We start from the raw sequence: 19,990 nt of genomic DNA on the forward strand, positions 1-19,990 counted from the left end.
AACCGGGACAGACAATCACCGCGCATGCGCCTGCCGACGGCCGGCCGCCAGCCTCCTTCGCTGAGGCGCCGGCCAATGGGGAGCGAGGGCGGGACCGGGGCCGGGGCGGGCGGGAAGGAAGGCGGTAGTTCCTCTCCACAGCCGCCGGCGCGTGCTGCTGTGAGGGGCTGCGAGGAGCCGCATGGGTTAAAGCCGGCGTGTACCGTCCAGCTCCCCTGCGCAGCTACGGTCCCACCGGCCCCCGGGCCGCTCAGCCTGCGGCCACGGGGATATCCCGGTGCTGTGCTGTGCGGTGCGGTGTGGTGAGGTGAGGCGAGGGCCAGGCTTGTCCCGCCGCCGGGCTGCGTGCGCAGTACGTCTTCTCCTGGGACTTGTGTTTATTGCATTGTTATCCCTCCTGTTTGCCTCTAAGTGTACTTGTAACCAGCAGCGCTTCCTTAGAGAAGCCTTGGACGCGTAACAGCGGTTTAACGAAGTAGCAGTTTTTGTCGACATACACGGGTGCACTGTGAGAGCGTTCCCATCCTTACTTGAGCTGGCTTATCCCTCGTTTGGACCCAGTTTAGCTCCAGTTTCCAGTGCTCAAATTTTGTTAGTATACCTTCCATTTTCATACCAGAATATGTCTCTAGCGTGAGGAAAAAAAAAAGACTTCTACAATTTCTGAGGACATAATATTCTCTTGAGAATGAGGTGACAAGAAAGGTCACCAAATTGAATAAAACCACCATCAGGAGTAAGCAGACCAGAGATCAAACTGCACTTCAGACAAATAAAATCCTTTAGGCCAGCTCACTGGTCATGTCAGTCAGGTGTGCTGGCAAAGCCTGCTTCTTGTTTCCCTGTTTCTCAATACAAACACCTTGATGCTCTGTGGCTGACTAATACCTGTAATTCAGCATCAGGAAAGTATGGAAAATGAGCCTAATGAATCCCTGTAATATTTGATGTGTAACAGGTGCAGAACCCGAGCTGGTGTTCAGGTTGCCAACAGATACTGTTAACTTAAGGCTAACACAAAAGACCCACAAACCCTATAGGGACAGCTGTAAGATGTTACAGCTGTCAAAAAACATGAAACCAAGTTCAGAGTTAACTTGACAATTGAGTCCACTGTTTATAAAATATTTCAAATATTTGGTTAAACTTCTCAGATTACATTAACTTTGCTCCTCCGTGCTCCAGTTTTCTATTTGCTCCTCACAGATGTTAAGTCTAGCTCTCGAAATAGCTGTGCGCAAAGAAGATTGCAGTTGCTGAGTCATTACATTGCAGTATAAATTGTGTTGATCAAGCGCTTTTTTCTGAGAACTTTACAAAGGTCAGAGACTGTTGCCACCAATATCTTAATTATCTAAATCACCTTTGTAAATTGTACTGTATTGGAATTATATCTAAATTAACTCCACACACCCCCCACACCCCCCTCCCGAAAGGACTTTGTAGTTAAAATCCATTAAAAAATTAACCTTGAAGAAGGTGCTGGATTACTTAGCTTGTATGCCTGGGGAGCTTAATGCTTTGCCTTTTGTGATCTGTACCAGGAATATTTTCATTTCCTTAAGTTCACTTGTACAAACTGTCTTTGTAATTTTTTTTTTCTAGCACTGTTCACAGTATCTTCTAAAGCCAGAAGAGGAGAGGAATCCACTCAGGAGCCAAACCAGAACTCTGAAAGTAAGGGGAAAGAACTGAAACCAAGATGCCAGAGACACATGTATGGAAAAGGGTAAAGTGAGAACTTATTTGGCGAGAGGATCATGTGGAGAACAGAAGGAGAAAGGAAGTTTGGAGGTGTCAGAAGCTGCAAAGGTGCTCAGATATGTCAGGGTGTATGAGAAAGAGCATAAAGGAGGAGAAATGGAGAAAGGCAGGTGGTATGGCAGGCTTATGGGCCATACGATGATGTAGGAAAAACAAGCATGACGAGAGGAGCAGTTGCCATGAATAGCAGAGAAGCAAATGTGAAAGAACTAGAATGGTCATCTGAAAAGCTGGAGACATATGGATGGCTTGCAGGCACATGAAAATATGGGGAATGCAGAAAGCACGGGCAGCTGCAGATTGGCAGGACCAGGGGCTCCGGTGAGCTAGGAGATCAAAGGTCTGAGCAGGTTTTCAGTGCTTTGTCCTTTGTTTACATAGCATTGTGATGGGAGGGGAGGCAGTGCCTGCTTCGTAGGATGAGGAAGCAGTCTTCCCAACAGTCTGGGAGGAAGCCCGGTCACAGCGATCACTAAGTAGATGAGGCAATTTCTCCAAAAAAGACACAGAAAGGTCTGAAAATCTACAGCCCCAAGAAAAACTAAAATTGGTAGTTGGAGCTGTACAGCTGGAGGGAGGGTAAGGTGCCTCTAGCACAGGAGCTTGGAAATAGTATTCTTATTTGCATCCGGATGGCCACGTACGCATACTCCTAATTTAATGAACTTATTTCGAGTCATAGAACTAGCAATGAAAAAAGTAAGTGAGTAAGAGTTACGATGGTTGGTTGAGTCACCGAGTAGGCTTATGACCTCAGAGCTAAGACTGGCCTGAGCTACGGGGATGATCCTAATTACAACCTTACTATTAGATATGCAATTATCAATATATACTTATGAGCTAAATTTTGGAACACTGACTGTTCTGTTTTCAGTGAAATCTAACTCCTATATATAAATACATTACTAAGTTGTGACAAAATGAAAAATAAGTTAATTCTTCAGGGAATAAAATAAATCTTAAAATATTTATTTCTGAAAAAGTAAGAAAAAAACCCAGTTGTGTTTCACCAAAAACAAAGATTATTGGCAAATCTGAACAATAATTACTCCTACAGTGAAACAGCACAAATAACAGCAGAAGGTTAACCATGGTGGCATGTCCTTAATGACTCAAAAATCTTAAAGACAGTAAGGCAGAAAGGAAACTTTTTGCTAAGAATCCTGGATTAAAGATATCTTGTCAGCCTATAGACATTTCATACCTTATGCACAAGACGAATGTCTTCTAGAAGAACATTTTGTAGGTAAGGGGGCCATCCTGTAAGGCCATCCTAAGGGCTGGGGAGACTGTAGATTCAACACTTGCCCATTCCTTATGCCACCGACATGAACAAGTCTAACATGCTGGACTACCTGCTGAGGTACAGAGGTATCCACATTGCGTGTACAGTGAATTCAGTCTCCCTGAGAGGCAGGGTCCCCATATACCTGCAGTAAGTTCAGGGTGTCTGCCATTGACTGTCATGAGGCTTGGCTATGTGGTTGCACAACTACTAAATCTAGTGCAAGACAGGCAACAGGAGCCTGGGGGAGATGGTGAGCAGGCCTGCCTTTTCAGTCACAGAAAAAGGCTGTTAGATCAGTTTCACCGTAACATGAAACTGCACCGTGAGTCAGGAGCTTCTGAGCGCTAATCATGGCTCTGATATCAGCTCCATCGGTGGCAGCAAACAGCTTATTTAACTGTGGGGTTGGTATCTGTCAAGTATAAAGAGTAGTAGCTACGTACCTGAGAGCTCTGTAAGGTTCAATTAGATAATGTTTACCAACTATTAATTATTTTAATTTTCAAAGTGTTGATTAAGAATGCCTGAATGTTGAGTCATTATGTTCTAGTTGTACACTGTCACATGTCCCAGAGGTTTATTCAACCAATAAACAACAGGGCACAGGTTTATTTACCCAAAAATCAAGACAGTGGCCCCAGTGTCTTACTGAAACCTGTTATCACAACGCAATTATTTATTTTTGAGGAGAGGAGCTTTGATTTGAAAGAGCTGCTTTGTCTCCTGCGGATACAATCTGTCATGATTCAGTTTTGCATATATAATACATATATTTGCCATGTCAAGGAGCAACATCTGACAGAATGTGACTTTATTACTAATTCTGTATTAGTTTTCCTCTGGTGTAACAGAAAGATGTTGCAGAGATTGCATTTGGTATTCAGAAGACCTGTGTAGTAATCACCCTGATCTGTAGCTTCAGCCAAGTAACTGACTATTAACAACTGTGATTAAAGGCTGCATCCAACAATAGTGGGAGATCTAGGTAGCTCCTCAGCGTTCACGTGGCAATAATCTGCCTGGGTATTAGGTTGAGGCACTAAAAAGTTTAAGGAGTCTCAGGCCTCTGTTGGTATTAAAAGACATACAGCGTGGACTGCGGGCTCAGAAAATTGATATCTTAAATGACAGGCATATCCACACAAAATAAACTGATAGACCATATCTGCCACTGGAAATTTCCAGGAATAAGAAGCATCTCTGTGGTTCAGAATGGCTCAGATCTGAAATACTGTGTTTAGACTCAGGCTTCTTTGCCAGATACACCTGCTTTCTTTACTAAGTACTCTGTCTCAGTAAGGGGTTCGGCTGTTCCACTGTGATGAGCATATTTTTATTTCATCCTTTTACTCAAAAGGATAGCTGGCAAATCTTTGAACAATATCTTTCTCTCAAAGCTCCGTTACATGAATAAACAAAATTGTTTGTTACCAAATACACTATTCTTGCTGATGGCTATCTCATTGCACACACTAAAGAATGTGAATATACTAGCCATAGCGAAAAAGTGGTGGTTACATTGATATTTGGGCAATTGGAGGCTTAGCTGTATGTTAGACTCTCCTTGATTTTTCTTCACTTATGCTTTGTGAAATTTAGGATTACATCAGTAAAGTACCACAGAGGTCAGGAAGGTTTAAGGTACCTAGACATTCACGCTAGCTACCTGGAGGCAATGTATATGGAAGCCAACAGTTTATGTTTCACCGCTAAGAAGCGTGCGTAACTTTTCAAAGCCCTGACAGTCTAAAAAGTGAACTTTTGGGGGCTCCATACGTCTTCTTTCTCTTGCACTTCACAAAATGTTCACAGTAAATGTCCCAAATTTTAAAGTCAACATAAACTGCATTATGTTTAGGATGCGTAAGGCTAGACATTTAAATATGGAGAATCAGACTAAATTATGCCACAACCCCTGGAATTTGTGCAATCCTTTATCTGTTTTGCTTGTGCAAATGCCTATTTTGCACGCATACTTTTGCAATACAAATGCAACTTGAGTGTGTTCATATGAAAATGTGGCATTATGTAGGAATTTATACGCAATGATACATACTATTTTCAGGAAAAAAGCTTGTAATGGTGAGCGTCTCTTTCAAGTACAGACTGCTCTTAAAACAAGAAAAACTATGTCTATATGAAGAACTTCCTTTGATAAATGATACATTTGATAAAATTCAGATACCTGCTGAGGAAATAGCCTGTTTATAGAAATAGAGTTATACATCAGCACAGCTATCTGACAGAAAGTAATAAAAGTAGATTGCCTGCAAGGTCATCTGTGACTCAGAAATTAGACAGAATTTGTACTGTGGAAGTCAGCTGAGAGGCTGTGGAAGAGAACACTGCATACTTCATTGAATCTGCCCCAAAAAATGTGTCAAATATCACACCTTTCTTTAGAAAGGGAAGGTTCAGTAGCTGAAGAAAATATTAAGCATTGTACTTCACTGCATATTATGCACAACTGACTTAACAGGTGTTTTTTACTATGTGATACTTCTAAAATGTTAGTGAAATGTTCAGTAGTTGCACATGCATCCAAATAATCTAATTTGTAAAAATATGACAGCATACTTTGTTTGGAGAAGTAGCAGGCTTAGCTTAAGTTAGACTGCTGTTTCTTTTATCAGTTTTTAATGAGACACTAGGCAGAACCGACACTGAAATCCTTGTAGCCATTGGCTGACGCTTACAATGTCTGCTGCTTAATGAAGGAGTAAATTGCATCATAAATCTCCTATTTTTCTTCATATGAGGAGAGAAAATCACCTTTCAAACTTACAGGTTTCTGCTGGCTCCTTCTTCATATATTATCCATGTATATTGTAAAGGATACCATAAAAGAATGTAATTTGTCCAAGACCAAATATCAACATTGTTCATGCTATCAGATCTTCTGGATGTATACTTTATGGATGACATTTGATGAAACAACTGAGGCCCAAATGCATATTGTCATCAAAGACAAGTCAAAAAATATGTGGGGAACCCAGAAAAAAAAGTAGGAAGTCAAGTTTCACAGAACAAAAATTTTCCCCCTTAGAGATACGTCCATGGATTGATTGGTGTGTGCCTTAAAAGAGGTGCTTCACCTTATTAGAGCCTGGGGATTTGCCAGTATTAAAAGATGTATACATCCTGTGAGGAATCTAGCAGCTCTGCGTACCTTTTCTAGTTGTTACCTTATATTTATAGTACTTTTTGCACTAACCCAGCATTTTGGTTTGTATGAAATCCTTTGCTCATAGCTAACAAAACAAAATGTTTCAGTATATGCCTGATAATGTGGCACAAAAGAAGTCTCATTGTTTTCAGTGTGATACTCTAAGTTGACAAATATAAGAACCCTCTAAAACTCAATTTTTAGTTTTAGAAAGCAGGCATTCTTTATTGTAGCATCGGGCGCACAAGGGATCGCTCCACCTGGTGTGCGTGCCGAGTTGCTCTACTACAGGGGTTATATGCAATCAAAATATAGGTATTAAATCAGATTTATAGGAAATTATTATCATATACATACTATTCTTGGAACTCATTAATATATGCAAATGTCCTTAACACATGCACATTCATGTTCATTGGTGATCTTCCAGGGTCCTCTGGTGGTCATTGAGAGTTTTCCTCACCGTGTCCATTGGTTGAACTCAGTCTCTGGGCATGCTCAGTTCATTTTTGGCTTGGTTACACAATTCTTACTGATACTGTACTAGCTTATTCTAGCACATCTCCCTTATTTATTCTGCTCAAGGATACAGTGTCTCCAGATTCCCTTCTGTCTAACCATGTACAGCAATTTCTATGACTGTCTTATTAGTAAAGATTTCCAAGTATTTAAAAACTTAGCTATGTTGCTCCAAGTAGAGGGGGCCATATGTTCATTTGAAGCCGGTATCAGGTATCAAGTGGGACTACTGTAATGCTTGATTGGTCATCATTGCCTGGGACTTTTCAACTCTACTGACATGTGCAGGCTCCTCCTAAGTGAAGTAATCCACTGGGTCTTGCATCCTGGTTTGTGTCTTGTTTTGCTTTGTGTTTGCTACAGCATGTAAGATCTATGCAGCATTTTTAAACTCTGAGGTCTCGATGCTTTTCTTCTCTTAGTTTTTTTGGGGCAGTTGTTGTTTAGGGTTTTTTTATAGCATGCATAGAGTCTAAATTTTCTCTTACTTCCATAGTGCTGTCATTACCACTGGTCAGGCTTCATACATTTCACGGACTGTATTACTTCCTTTGTCCTAATTATTTTGCCAAAGATTAAGCATTGGTTTTCCCAGGGTCTGAAATTTTATCCCAGGTCATAACCATGAATTTTCTTTCTCCACTTGAGCCATCAAAGATCCAAGATGGGTTCATCAGTTGTAAATCAATCACAAACTTCTCTTAGCTTTTTTTTTTTTTGGTCTCTGTTTAAAAATATGCTGCTTGGTCCATAAAGCAAGCTTCAGATGTCGACAGTTTCACCATTAGCTCCCTTCTGACTCTTGACTCTTTCCTGGCAGCTAGTTGCTTACAGCTGTGAAGCGAGCCATTGTTTTAATTTATTCATGTTTCATTTTTAAAAGAGTGTTGGTGCTGGTAAGTCCTGATTTAGTATTTCCTTGGTTATGCTCACAATACTCTGGACTATTCAGTAAACACTCTGTGTCAAAAATGTCTTGACAGAGGTCCCTTTCATCCTCAGTTGTCATTCTGACTGCATCTAACCTACATTGCGTGGTGGAGACACCCAGCTTAGTTCCAGCCTGAGCAGGTATGTCTGCATCCTGCCTCAAATAATAAGCAATGAACTCTTCATTCATAGGGACACGGCTGGGCTGCTGCTGCTGCTTCTGACACTGGAGTTTGGTTGCCACCAGTTTAAGTATCTCTGCACTGTGCTTTGTTGTGGGGTAGATAGGTCCTTCATTGCTCAAAGAGTCTATTTGATCAGATCAAATGGGCTTTCAGAGCCCACCCACGGTGCCAAAACATTACATCCCTGAAACCTCTGCCTCCTGCCAAATACAAGTGAAACCATCCCTTTTATTCTAATGCTTATGATGAGCAAGAGGAGGGCAGACACACGGACGCGACCGCATGCACCTTGTTCCTTTGCAACACCAAGCAAAGGTGTCTGACTTCCAGTTGAAGTAATCCCAAAACTACAGAGATCATACACGTTGTGTGTACTGAATAAGTTCACCCAGCAATGGAGTACTGTGGAACGAGGAACACAGTAGCTCTGGACAATAACAAGGGGCAGAAAATAAAGAGTATTTTATGCAAATATGCAAGCATGTTTAATGAAAAAGAAGTCAGATGCAGACCCACTAGAATAGATCCTCTGAAATCAGGGACTGCATAGGAAGTGCATTATGTTGGTCTTGTACAGACATCCTCGAAGATTTCACACTTAAGTGAGCAGATCACAAGGAGTAATTTAGCCCTAAGACACAGTGAAGTCACACTGGTAATCAGAATGTACAATTAGGTTCTATCTTCTGCCAGAAATATCAATGCAGTTTAGTGATTTTTTTTTTTTGGAAGAGTTTGCACAGCTGCTGTTTCATTTACCTATTAGATTGTGGGGGTGTTTTTGCTTTTTGAATTCAGCTCCAATATTTGAATCCCCAGAAGAATTCTTAGCAACAAAGTAATATATCTAATTCTGATTATTTTGATTTGGAATCTGTGGTAATCTTCCAAAACAAGCCAGCCTTTCCATATTTTGACACTTCGTACAGTCTTGTGTGCACTAATTCAAAAGCATAACAACAGAAGGAATTGTGGTCATTTTTTGTTTTAATAGCTGAATTCTTTAGTAAAAATTTGGATCACTAAGAAAATTTTCTGTACCTCAAGCTTACTTAAGATCCATGAAAAAAAAGAATTGTGGGGTATAGAAAAACCATGCAGGGTCAGGTGGGTACTCTGAAATGTGAAACTGTGTAAACACATTTTTATTTGGATTCCATTTTAAATTTCAGCACAGATGGAGCCTGTGATAATTCAATAATAGTGGTATTTTGTCTTCATCTCAAACCAGGATCTGACATGTTCTTCACTTACAGTAGCTGCTGAGGGGAGCTTAGGTTAATGTGTAAAATAATTGATTCTGTGAACAGTTGGGCACAGTCTCAATCAGTTCCAGTTTCGGTATCAGGTTTCTTTTAATCAGAGGGAAGTACAGTCTTTTTCTTATGCTCTCTATGCACCGAAATTGGTAGGAAAGAAAATGCTTTGAACAGTGCAGCATTGAAGAAAATGTTCTATGTTATAAATAACATATGATTAGACAAATATGCTAAGCTTGTAGAGCTTATTTATGCTGAACCATGTGTCACGGTGTACTATGGATGTTTCTGCCCTGATTTCAATGATTTCATTCTTCTGGGAGAGGACCTATTTAAAGTAAAATTTCATTTCATGCAAAGTGTAAATATATCTAGAAAAGTAATTATTTTTCTTTATTGAAGGCAAAATTCTCTACTACCTATTATCTACAATATGAAAAAATGGAAACTCATTACTGGTGGCCCAAAACATTTTTAAAAAATGAGGCAGATCCAGCCCCATCTTTCTAAAAATTACATGGTGTATATTGACAGCTTGATATAGAACTGATCCAAATAAAAAGAAGATGGATACTTTTTTCCCTGTAGTTGTTACATGTGTTTGAGTAGCTTCATTTTCCTAGAATGATTTAAAGGCAATGAAAGAATCACAGGTTTATAGTGTCATAAACTACTGTAGGAAAATCTGGATAACAGAGAGGAAAATTTATTTTTATTTAAGTGGTTATAAATTGTTTTTGGTTTGTTAATGCTTATTTAGCTTAATGCAAATCAGACACCTACCAAATACGTGGAACATTCTTTCTGATAAAAAGAATTGCTATTTCAGTTTTTTAACAAAGGTCTGGCTTAGGTCGGTCCCCCGGGGAGAGCTCAAAGGTACTTGCTACCCTCAACGTCCCCTTAGGCCAGTCACCTCCCAGTCGGGCTGCTCACCAGTCACAACTTCAGTTCTGACATAAGGATTTTTGTCTCACATGGTTTCTTGCACTGCTTACTATCCCTGTAAGAGTAACAGCTTCCTAGGTCATGCTTGCTGCCTGAGTTTGCTGCTAGTATTTCTCTGCTGTGAATCTGTATTTCAGCTAGTGCTGGAGAAGTATCTTCCTCTCAGAGTAGGTCAAGACATATTGGAAGGGATTGCCAAAAAAAAACTCTGCCTCTAAGGGCAATGTGTGATTGCACAAAGCACTCAAATTCTTGTTTCCTATCAGTATTAGACAGCTCCTTTTCAAAACTGAGCCATGACTGATGAACATCCTCTTGTCCTGCACCACACCATGGTAAGGAGATGGTTAAGGCAGCTGACATATCTGTGTGTTTAGGCAGTGCTGCCAAACCAGATGCCCCTGCCTGAATGTGCCCTGTTGGGTACTTGAGAATCCTGCTTTCTACCAATACTCCACAAATACCAATGCTTTTGAAGGTGAAATGCCTTTAATGCTTGGTCATTTAAAGTTTGTCTCATAGAATCCTTGCAAAAGATTAACGGTGGCCCACAACTTGCTTGTGAAATAGACATCACTGTGGACTGTCTAAATGATTCCCCAAAGGCCACAAAAAGATTTTACAGCATCTGGGACTCTCAGAGAATTATGCTTGACATTATCTGGTAAAGCAATTTGATTTTGTTTATGTTGTAATTTATCTGTATTTTAAAAGTGGATCAGGAGGACAAGAAATTACACCCTGCACTTTCAAAGTGCTGTATGAGAATCAGCCCAACTAAAAGCCAATAGGGTGCATGTTCTAAAATGACTTAGGTGCTTTTGTAAACATCTTAACATTTTTCCTGATGAAGCTTCATCTCACAAACACTCAAAAATACCTGCAAAACCACATCATTCACTTTTTGTGACTCTGTGTTGAACTTGCTGTGATACCTACAGAGGAGCTCCAGTTTGCTTTCTGTGATCGTTCCTTGTTTTACTGGCCCTGATTGTCTTGTAGTACGTCCGTGTTCCATCTATTTGTTAACTCTTCTCTCTCGGCTCATACTTACATTGGGGGTGTTCAAGAACTGGACTACTCTTTCCATTTTGTGCTTTTACAGCATGTATTAGGACATAGCTTGCTTCACAGTGGGCATTTCCAGCACTGACAAAATAATAATGCACCAGCTTTGCACGGCAGGGAAAAAGTGAGTGAGTATTGCATGAACATAGGTGCACCTGGCAACAAGTAGGGAACCCCAGCCACGCAGGGACTGTTTGGCGCTGCAGTGCTAAGAAGAGCTTCAGAATGGGGTGGAGATTATCAAAGTCTTGTTCATAGTTTTGCCTTGGTATGCAGGCTTTGTCCCGAGAGTAAGATTGCAGGGAACATGCCATGAAAATATGTTCCATTTCAGTGGAATAGTGAAGCATTGGAAATAGTGTAAATAGGAATGTTTAAATAAAAGGAGTTGGGATTCATCTGGAAGGAACTAAATGGAACTGATTTTTGCTTAATTTGGATAGTTAAAATAGGAAAAAGCTAACCATTATAGTGTCAGTGACACACTTGCTAGCACAATAGAATAATCAGGATTCCAGTTTGATGAGATATTGTAGAACGTGAGAATATTTTGAAGTGCTAATGAAAAAGAAAAGTGTTATGAGCAGTAGAAAATAGTAATTGGTAGGAATAGTGACAGTTCCGTATGAAAAAGCATTTTAAGAATGTTGATTAGCTTAAGTGGGACAGGAAAGATTTATGGAAAGAAGGGATTCAAAAGAAGAGCAGCCTTACTCCTGTCCTTGCAAAGCATTGATTAGTATTAATTAAAACTGAGACAGGACAAAGCTTAGGGGGTGCATGATAGCACAGCTCCTTTTATGTGCAACATAATTCCTTTCATGTCCATGCAGCCAACAAAATATCCCCTGAAGGGCATTGACCAACACAGGTGAGAGGTAGGTGAGTGTAATATTGCAGAACATGTGGAAGAGTTACTAATTGCAGAGCACTTTGCATTGTACCTAAAAGGTTGCATGGGTAAAGTGTTCATATCCCAGCTGTTGGTTGACATCGTCCTCTCTGCATGCTAGGTGACGTGGGGTAGGAGCTCGCTGCCCACAGGAAATGTACGTTCAATTCTCATTTTGTGTAACCACTATCATAATATTTAAGCCCTCTATACCTTATTTTTCACATGAAACTGAGAATTATGTGATATGATGCTTCTGGCATGGCTTTGTGCATCGCATTTATCTAGATAATGAGACAGTCCTACTGGCAGGAGCTTTCAGTAACTAACACAACTGGATCCTAGTCTGAGCTGACCGAGTGCAATCCAGGTCTCAAACTGCCTGTTACAACCTGCCCTCTGCTTTGAGTGGCTCCTGGAGTAAATTAATGTGTTTCTTAAGTGAGCTCATAGTCCCGCTTCTGGATCTGGAGCAATAGCGATAACCTGCTCTCTCAACAGGCCCCGAACAAGTATACCAATAGCCATGAAACCACCTTTACGCTTTGGCGAAGATAGTAAGAATCCAGCCATCCCCCCTTTAGATGCAAAACAGGGAAACAGCAAGTGATAATCTGAGCTTCTATCTGGGTGTGTTTAGTAAGATCTGTCTTGTTCACACCAATCACTGGCAAAATTCGTACCATCTTCAGAAAGCAGAATTAGATCCACTTTTTCCTTTAATGTCCACAGGCTTCTCCATTAACATGAGAAATTTGTAATTCTGCAGATTCTGGGACTGCATCTTAACTATGAATTTTGTGCCCCTAATTGCTTTCGGCTAAGTAGGAATTCCATTTAATCTCAAAATCCTCTACTACCAATTCAGCAAACACCATGCAATAAAAACTTTTCCTTTTATTTGTTTTTTATTTTACCTTATTTATAATACTGAAAATATGTTTTAGAAATACATTTAACATAACATGAAGATTTTTTAAATTCATAACCATCTAATGCCATTGTCCAAATACCTTATCTTGCTTCTCATTAACATAATTAATCTCTTAAAACTGAAATAAATTACCAGATTCATCCTAATCATTATTCTCTTTGTCAGCTGAAGTTAGACCACATTTAATGGTAATTCTATGTAAAATCTGACATGCTGGGAATATATAACATATTTCTGAAGGGCATGATGATAATCAGATTTGTCTAGACATGTAAAACACATTTTTGATGCTGTGAATTCCTCCAATTAATTTCATGAGTTTTTGAGACTCATGATAATTTAACTCAGATGTAGTGTGGGAATTAGGAATTGTAATAGTCACAAAGATTTTAGCAGAAAAACCACTGCCATCTTAAGAACAATAAGGCCACACTACCACATTTTGTAAATAATATTAGTGTATCATTTCCAGTATTTAATGTATTCACTAAGATTTTTACTTAATGCAGGTACTTGTCTGTCTGAGGAGGAATAAATGTAGACATTAGCCAATACAGTGTATCAACTTGTTACTTAATGACATACTTTCTTCTGATGATATCCATGCAGCTGTGAGCTTTTTCAGTTCGTTACGCTTCTTTCATTCCGATGCAGCACATGCTGGCTGCAGTGGGAACCGGCGCTTATACATAGTCCCTTTCCAATGTGGCAGAGGAGTAGCGGAGCAGGTCGGTATATCCATGATTTTCCATAGCAGGTCTGTTCAGTAGGAAAATAACATTGTCCAAAGCAGCACTGGTAAGCTGATCACATGCTTTAAAGCTGCAAAATGAGAAATACTACAATGCCAGTTTTTAGGCTGATCAGTGGTGTGGCCAGTCCTGCAGTCAGGCGTCTGCATGTTGCCGCCACTTCAAAGCCATGGAAAACCCACTGTTTTTCATATCTGTCACTTCAGTTCCCCTTGCTTTCCCCCAAAGTCTGGTGTACAAGCAGCTGGCAGAATCACCCCTCTGCTGATGAATGTGTTCATCTGAAGCACTGATGACATTTCATTTGTCAAGCTGAGCCTTTTCCCATTGTAGTTTGAGTTTGAAGTAAGGATTCTCTATACCTCATTTCCGCAAGCGGAAAGAGAGGTTTGTCTTTCTCTCTTTCTTCCCTCACTGCAGACTGTCCACAGACAATATAACAAAACGTGAGCTGGCACGGGATACCCAGTTGTGCTGAGCATGGCTGTGGGGGACTGCGGGCAGTCTGTCTCCACTGTCTGCCTGTCTGTCTTCATTGGTCGGCTTGCCTGTCTCCACTGTCAGCCCCCGCAGGAGCAGTGGCTGACTGAGAAAGATGGGGTGTTTGATGGAAAGGGCAGCCCCTGTCCCAGCAACACCCTAGCTGGGCTGGTCTGCAGCCCCACACAGCTACCTTGCTCTTGGCTGGGGTGGTGGGATGAGCCCTGGTGGACCCCCCACTGCCCTCAGCTCCCATTCCTAACAGAGCAGCCAGCTCTTGCTGCTCTCAGAAAGAGCCACCTGGAGAATAAAGGCTTGGAAATCATGCTGACATTTAAAAAAAAAATATCCATCACTGAAAGATATACTCATGTCTTTTTTTCTACCAGGAAAAACTTATAACACCCTGTTTATTCAGCTAGACTCTATTAATGTAACTGCTCTTTGCTGCTAATAATAATTACAGGGAAAGATTACATAAAGAAAACAAAATTTGTCTTCCTTTTAAAGGTGTGGCTTGAAAAGTTTTGGTGTGTGAAATCCAGTTCTAGCTAGGAGCTGTCTGACTTCCATGAGTGAAATAAGACCGTTGTGGAAGCATGGTTAAAAACTGGGAGCAAAAAGTGTGACCGGGAAGATATAGGGGAGACAACACAGGAATAAACTGGGGAAAGCTCTGGATGGTTTAATCTGCTGGGGGTGACCATAGGAATGGTTTTCCAGGAGGCTCATCTGCCTAGCGGTGGCATTACCAGGAGACCTCTTGCAGGGGTCTAAATGCCAGCCTGTCAGGCCGGAGTGCATGAGCAGGGAAGACAAGACAGGAGGTGAAGAGGTTCCTGCTGTTTTTCCACAGTTAAAAAGTAAACTGTACAGAAGGCTGATTAATTTCTTGTAGAAAGGTGAAATATCTCCATAGGATAAAGGAGGAGAGAATCTTTTAGGCAAGACTGGAATGATTGTTTCTCAAAGAACAGATGAAAATCCTAAAGAATGATGGAAAACATAATCTGAGGCTTTGACAGTCTGGGCTTGAACACTTAGAGTGCATTGTGGGATGAATGAGTCCCTGAGACTCTGTGGACAGTCTCTGAGGATCTGCAAGACAGTTTGTTCTCGCAAGGATGGAGAAGAGAGGGAGTGTTCCTTCTGCATCTGGGGTTTCCCAGCATACGGTCTAGCTGTCCCTCTGCTCAGGGAAGGTGGTAGAAGAACTGGCATAGCCAAAACTAAGGCACCCAATGTGTCTTCCCCTTCCATCCATGAGTCCACGCATAGGTGTCAGTGTCATTGCACCTGGGGAAAAAAAGCCTGACTGGAAACCATCGCTTGTCAACTGTCTTCCTTCAGCAGTACTTTGGTTTGTTCATCTACCTGGCTGCTTGCTTGTGGGGTGCTGCTAAAAATGGTAGTCCCATCTTCTCTGATGAATGTTTCAGCACAGAAGGTTTGAAGATACAGGCGTTTTTTATTGTGAAGTTAAGCATCTGCCAGCTTAAATGTATGGTGCCAAAATAGCAGCTTCTCACATAAGACACCATATGTGAGACTTATTCTGAGAGTAGGGGTTAGAGGAGGGTGCAAATAGTTTTCTCTCAGTTGACAGGAAAACTTGGGGGTTTGAGGTAGCTTCCCAGGGGAGATGAATATCATTCTCTGGGGAATACTGGTGGACCTCAGCACCATTATCAAAATCATTGAAAGTTGCTCCTCCTCTCTCGAGATTAGTCTGAAATGTGGGACTTAGCAGACCACTGAAAAAGTTCTCGTGTTTCCGTAGGAGGTCCTGAGCTATGGTATTCTTCATACTTGCTGGAAGCAGAATCACCTCTGTGGTATAAAATGAAATTAGGTTCCTTTTCCTTCAATTATATTGTTATAATGCCTTACTCCCGTGTTCATGTAGGAATATATTAGTAATGGAAAGTACAGTTACAAAATCTCTTGAGTTGGTGCACGAATAAAGCTGTCAAATAAGACAAAGTGCTAATAAAATCTTACACAACTTAGGGAATATTACCGTAATAACACTGAATGAAGAATAAGTCATACATAACAAAAATACAGTAGTATAATAAAAATAATATTACTATAGTTAAGTGTTACTTAATTAAAGCCCTTTCCCTTAATTTAATTTGATTATGCTCCCATTCCACACTGGGTCAAATTCATCCCTGGTGTTATTTTGAGAGAGTGCTAACAGATGGATTTTTGCCTTTGATTGGGACTACTCAGAAGTTTATGTCTCGCTGCTTCTGAAGAAGTTCTGAGCACCCTCTTTTGTCATTTGTGTAAACCTGAGCGACATTTTTTCGGGCTTCTTAATATCACATCCCTGCATGTCCCTGCTCCTTGTGCTCCTGTCCTTGAATGTCTTCTAATGATACCACCTCTCCTACAGAAACAAATGTTTGCTTAAACCCAGGCAGCAGAGTTGTCCTGTTACCTAGGGAATATTTGCATCAGTAGATGGGGCTGTACCACACAACAGGAGCTCATTTAGATACACTGGGTACATCCACGTTAGCACAAGCTTCACATTAGTACAGCTCAGCAGAGCACATGTGAAGAAAACCTCCTGCCCATTGTCCCTGCACACTGTACATTGGTCCACACCACAGAGTGGAGCGGAGGGCAGTCCTGTGTGATCCTGAAGGGACAGGGCCTTCCTGTTGGCAGAGCAGAGTGTTAGATTAAGGAGCCACTAACAAGAAGGACTGCTTGCTGAGTGTGCTTGAGACAAAACTGATGAGAGGTTGATCAGAAATCAATAAGCCATTCTTTGTTTAAATACCACCTTTGTCTCCTACTAATCAGCTTTCTGACTATTTCATAACTATGAAATTGAGCATTTTCAGTGCTGCCCCAGGATGTATTAGCTACCGTCAGAGGTCTGCTTGTGCAGATTACTTTTTTATTAGGTGTGTTTTCTGCCTTCTCACCAAAACAAAAAAAACATCACTTGCACTCATTGAATTCAGTTTATATTTGTTTTGGTTACTTGGTAATTTATTCTGTATGACTGCTGGTGTTTGAATGGAATAGCTGCCTGGGTTCATTAGTCAAACAATGAGTAGGCTACCTGGAGCTATCTCCCCTAGCTTTTAAATGTCTCACTAGCATTAAAACCTTATTTCTAACAGTTTTACTAGTCCCTTTCATAATTGTCAGCTCTGTTAGGCCACGTTGAAGTCTTCTTTTTTCACATGAGTGTATCTTCAGCCTCACAGAAATTGCCTTATGGTGTTGAGACCTGGTGTTATTTTTATTGCTTCAGTAGCTCTCAAGAGGCATGGTGCCCCATTCAGCAAGCAGTGGGACTTACACAGTACATCCTGTCAACTCTCTTGTTTTTGTTCTGATTGCACAGCAGAATGTGTAGAAACCTAGTATTTCATTTGCCTCCTTCTTTATTGCATGTATGTACTGGACAGATGGATGTTTCAATAATTCTTCCACTACAACTGCAAAATCCTTTCCCTGTTCACTTTGCTGGATGGTTGCTCCATTTAGCACATTCTTGAGCTTGATTCTTCACTTCCAGGCTAATTATTTTACAGGGTGAAATGGCTCATCTGAACTGTTACGTCAAACTGTCAATACCTAGAATCCATTTTTTTCCCTTACAGAAACAGCAGAGCAAACATTCAATGGAAAAAGAAGAATGTAGAGGACAAGTCTCATTCAGCTGTCATTCATATTGCTGTGTAAACCAGGTGACAAAGATCAGAGATCAATGAAGTAAGCACACTGCATGTCCCACGTCTTTTTGAGTTTTTCTCGACTTTCACTTATTTCTAAGTGCTCCTTTGCCAGAGTAATATCTGAGAAGATCTGGACTTACCCACTTTTAGCTATAACCTCAGCTATATGAAATACTGCCTCAGCAATGTTTTCTTTTAAAAACAACCGTTCCCATTTGCTGCCATTCTATATTCTCCCTTGGGCTATATGAGCTTTTTGCAGAAAATAACTTAGCATCTCTCAACCAGTGTTTTTTCTCCTCGTTTTCTGAGAGAGGCATTAACTCCTTTCAAGAACTTCTTTCCAGGGACTTCAGACTGATTAAGATATCTTAATCTTCTCTTTGCTAAAGCATTCAGGCTAAATGATGTAGATCTCAGTATTAGCAGTGAAAACTTGTTTTCCTGCCAGCCAGGTATGTGCCTTGCAGTAGGCTGATCAAAGATGCCAGTATGCAAGTCTATGTGTCAGCAAAGCCTCAGGTGACTTAAAGCCCTTAAGATGACCTACCTGAAAAATATATTTTGGAAGAAAGTATGGATGCAAGTAGCAAGGACTATTGCAATGCTACGGTTTTATAAATCAGCAAATGTGGTCTTGTGTTGTACCCAGTTTTTGCCTCAATCACTGTTAAAGGGAGCCAACAGAGTGTGTGGACTCAAGGAATGCATAACTTACAGCAAGGGAAATTCCAGGTAGACTCTAGGAAAAAAATCAGGTTGGACAATCACTGGATCAGGTACCCAGGAAGGCTGTGGAATCTCCATCATTGGAGATATTCAGTAACACTGGACTGGACGTGAATTCGCAGTAACTTGGTCTAGTTTTGAAGCTGGATCTGACTTTGAAGGTGGTGATGCTTAGTGCAGTGGACCAAATGACCTCCAGAGGTCCCTTCTAACCTGCATCATTCTGGTCCTGTGGTTATGAAACATCTGATGAGTTGGGATGAGAAAGTAGAAATTGGGACGGTGAAGGGGGAAATGCAATGCCAGGTTTTGCTGCCTACTGTAAACATTTTTCTTATGTTTTTATTCTGTCTTGAGCTATTACAGAAAGTTTAAGAAAGCAATGCTATGTCCAGGTGACTCAGATACATAGTGCTACAGTACAATGGCAGCACATTTCAAAAATGAAGTTTTTAAGTATTTGCTCTTCTTAGCATATGTTTTCTTGAATCTCATTGAATTTAGCACCATCAAGAGCTAGATCTGCATCAATACAACCTTGAAACATAGCAGGAATATGCATAAAGATAGGCTATTTAGAATCTATCTTCCAAAGAGAGTTATCTGTAAAACAACATCAAATGTACTAATTACACCATCTGCTTTTGGCATGGTTGAATCTTTTCTGTGGAAGCAAAACTAGATGGGGTTTTCAGTACCTTTGGAGCCAGCTTATCCATGGTGACTTTATCTGTTCCAATTGATTTTCACATCCATCCATTGATCAGTTGTTTTGTTATGGAATCTGCAAATAGTTTCTGGCTTAAAACTCTAAATTTGGGGATGGAACAGTGCTTTAAATGGAAAGGTGCAGCTCAGAGCAGAAGACAAATTCAGAAAGTACAGCGGTGATTATACTGATTTCTCATGTTCGTCTGTCTCATTTGTTTATGAATCTTTGAAAACAGTGCTGAAAATCCTTGGGCAAGGATGGTAGGATGGTCAGTGATCTAAAAATAGCAATGAGAACATGCGCAGGTTTAGCAGTGACACTGGTGATTCATGATTTATCTGATTCTTCCACTTCAAAAAATATTTTCTTGCATCTCTGCATGGCATCATCTTACATCTTCTCTCCAAGATCTGCTGCATTAAAAAATCAGTAGAGCATAAAGTTGTTCCATTTTCAACATAATAGGAATCCAGGTTTTTCTGGAATTCATATTTTTAGGGACTCTGAGATCTTTGGCTTATATTGTACATTTGTAACATTTCATTTTCCTTTCTGCAATATTCTTATGCTGAACTAAGAGAGACTATGTGAAACGACCTGTAGTAGTAAAAATTGAAATTTTTATGCTCCAATATGTATTTTTCCTCAGAAATGCTGTGC

General features: G+C 40.5%; 1 long non-coding RNA gene across 1 annotated transcript in view; it reads left to right on the forward strand.

Annotated features, from left to right (window-relative positions):
- The first annotated feature begins 132 nt into the window (after positions 1 to 132).
- LOC142056919 (uncharacterized) overlaps positions 133 to 19,990 on the forward strand; it is a 36,836-nt gene continuing 16,978 nt past the window's right edge. The window contains exons 1-2 of the long non-coding RNA XR_012660473.1: positions 133 to 302; positions 1,606 to 1,677. This is a non-coding gene — a long non-coding RNA (uncharacterized LOC142056919). The remainder of the gene's footprint in view (positions 303 to 1,605; positions 1,678 to 19,990) is intronic.

The sequence above is a fragment of the Phalacrocorax aristotelis genome, chromosome 4 (genome assembly GCF_949628215.1).
Source record: "Phalacrocorax aristotelis chromosome 4, bGulAri2.1, whole genome shotgun sequence".
Taxonomy (NCBI): Eukaryota; Metazoa; Chordata; class Aves; order Suliformes; family Phalacrocoracidae; genus Phalacrocorax; species Phalacrocorax aristotelis.